At 41.6% G+C, this 3030-nt stretch overlaps 1 long non-coding RNA gene across 1 annotated transcript in view; it reads right to left on the bottom strand.

Moving 5' to 3' along the window:
- The window catches only part of LOC113490408, a 7676-nt gene that overhangs the window by 1841 nt on the left and 2805 nt on the right, over positions 1-3030 (bottom strand). The window contains exon 2 of the long non-coding RNA XR_003400233.1: positions 18-22. This is a non-coding gene — a long non-coding RNA (uncharacterized LOC113490408). The remainder of the gene's footprint in view (positions 1-17; positions 23-3030) is intronic.

The raw sequence follows: 3030 nt of genomic DNA, 5'->3' as shown, positions 1-3030 counted from the left end.
TACAAATATCCTGAGACTTGACCTTTTGAAGGGACAATCCTGGGTAGATTCAAAAGGAAGAAAATGGAAATCTTGGTCCCCAACTGCCTCTATAAGACTTTTACAGCAAGCGCCTGCACATCCTCCTTCTAAAATTGTTAATGTGAAACCTTACGCTTTACCATTGTGTTCCAGGGAGGAGATCGCTCTGGTAACAGCAGAGCTGCAGGAACAAGGGATAATCAATCATTCCAAGTCACTCACCCTATAATCCCCCAGTGTGGCCAGTCCATAAACCTAAGGGAAAGTGGCAACTGACAGTTGACTATTGGCAATTATATGTCCATACAGTCCTCTAACAGCTGCAGTACCTAAGACAGGTAAACTGATTGCAATAAAGAGGCAGACAGAGATGGCTTTGCCTTTATATGGGAAGGTGTGCAATTTATTTTTACATATCTCCCCCAGGGATACTGCCATCCACTGACCATTGTTCATTATGCACTAGTGCAGGAGCTTGCTCAAATCCCTCCTAGGGAAAGGGTCAAGATATATCAATATATTGATGATGTTCTGACTGGTGGCTCTGATCCTGCTGCAGTGGGACAGACCCAGTCAGGAAATCACCCTGCCCACCTCGAGAGCCTTCACCTCCCCCAACTGCACCAGAATACCCAGAAGTATGGTATACCCCAGAGACAGGGTATACTTTATTAATTCTCACTTTTGGACCTTGTATCTTAAACAAATTAATTAACCTTGTTAAGAACAGGATTAAACTGTCCAACTCATGATACTAAGGCAGCAATATACTGATTTACCATGAAGATGCCACCTTTTAAGGGGCTGCTAGGGAAGCTATTTTTAAGCTTAACCAGCAAATTGAGGTATAAAAAGAAAAAGGGGGGACTGTAATAAACTATTGTAACTAATTTGCTAAGTTAAGCAAGGCGGGTATGATAGGTTTGAATGATCTGTAAATGTTAAACCACACTATCCTGCTGTCTAAATATTGTAAAAATAGAATATGGTACCCTGTGTGGGTTTTGAAATGATTTGAAGTTACTATAACCTATATTACAATGAATGTTTGAATATATATGGATAAAATATAAAGTATGCTATTCGGTTGGAAAAATGTAACTACTTCTCGGAAACCTCATCACCTAAAGCTGATAGGCAAACCGCTTCTCGGAAACCCCATCACCTAGAGCTGATAGGTAAACCACTTCTTGGAAACCCCATCACCTAGAGCTAATATGTAGCCTCTTCTCGGACCCCCCGCCCCCCCACCTAGAGATAACCTGTAACTGCTACTTGAAGAAAAGCCTGCCAAAAAAATTGAATCATGAGGCTTTTAAAAGATCCAGTAGGAGAAAAGCGCACCAAGAGACCAAGGCTTCAAGACTTCCAAAAGACCCCACAGGAGGAGGACAAAGACCCAAGCATCTCAAAGGACCCAATGGAGAAAAAGCAGGACAGTTATCTGACGGGAGGAGATTGGTTAAAGACAATGACACAAGAGTATAAAAAATGCTGCTTTTTGGAACTCAGGGTGTGTGTGGCAGAGCTGCGGCTCTCCATGCACCCAGTGCTGCTTTGCCTATTGCTTCCCATCCTAAATTGATTGAACCCAAATAAAAATATATATATTTTTATAAAAATTGGCTTTGTCTGATTATAACGCCATTATCTCCTTCTGTTCCAGACACATGATTTTGTGACTTTTAAGAAAGTTTGGGAGGGGAGAGCTGATTTACAATTTTTGAGCACTTAAGAGTTTGCAGTGCTGCATTAGTCTTGTATTAGCTTAGATTTGTGTAAGAAATACCTCCAGAGTTCTTTCTGGTGATCCCCTTACCCTGTCCTTACTTCTTCCATAGAAGACAACAGGTCTGCTCTTGAGACTCCTTGATCCTCAGAACTGTGGTTTTCTCAGGCTATCTGTAACCTGTGCTATTTGTGGCCTCTTTGCTCACCAAATCCTTTTCCCTTCAGTGCAGCTTCTCTGAGGTATCTACAGCTGGACCGTTCATCTTAGCAACAGAGTGCCTGAACATAAATGCAAGCTTATGTTCTAAGCTTATACCACCCACTTTTGGACAAATCTTTCATGGTCCTAGAAATGTTTCTTCACAACCTCAGTGGTGTTTTATCCCGCTTCATTGTAACCCATCTTCTTACCTTCCATACTGACTCCATATTTTGAGCAACAGACTCTGAAGCTCACAGCAGGTTTTGACCCCCCTGCAACTGACCATCCATATATGAAAATATCAAGAGGGAGAGAGCCAGAAGTCCACGGCCTTCAGGCAGGAAGCTTGTCACCTTGTGTAGGCAAACTTCAGCCCCATTCTGTGTGACCAGACACATGACCCTATTTTGTGACCTGAAGTGTGGTGTTTCAAGTTACAATAGAAGAAAATATGACAGATTCAATTCCAGTCAGGTGTCTATTTTGTTGTCCTTGCTTCTTCTATGAAAGGTACACAATGCGGTGATGCCAGCCATCCCTTCCAAGCAAGAATGTCCTCTCCCTAGGCTATTCTAGAAGTCCATGTTCAATGGGATAGCTCCTGTTGTTACTGGTTTTATTATCAACTGAAATTAAATTGTGTTTGATTTTAATATAAGTATAGAATTAAGGGATATTTTAGTAAAAATAATTTTACATTTATTGTATTTTGAATCTAGCAACCGACCACTACTCTAAAATCCTCTGTACAGCCCTGTACCAAGGCTGAAGCGACTGGTCATAATTGTTTAGTAGGAATGGTTAGAACCTAGGTAACAAAACATGAGGTGATTTGTAAACTGATTTATAATACATACATAGGACTAGAAGAATGCAAGTAGGTGTCAAGGTCCATGATTGATGGGAACTGAGGGAAGTAACTGTAACAGCTTGCAGGTACCTGCCAAGAAAACTGTGTCCTTAAGCAAAAGGTAATTCCGGCAGGGGGAGATCACGACCACCGATGCAGGGACCACCTACTCACATTAAACCCCAGACCCATTTCTAGACATTTCTAACCTTTACTGCGCAGAATC

Source organism: Athene cunicularia (assembly GCF_003259725.1).
Source record: "Athene cunicularia isolate RWA chromosome 1 unlocalized genomic scaffold, athCun1 chr1_part2, whole genome shotgun sequence".
NCBI lineage: Eukaryota > Metazoa > Chordata > Aves > Strigiformes > Strigidae > Athene > Athene cunicularia.
Note: the sequence above shows the minus strand (reverse complement) of the source record. Positions and strands in the feature narration are given on the sequence as shown.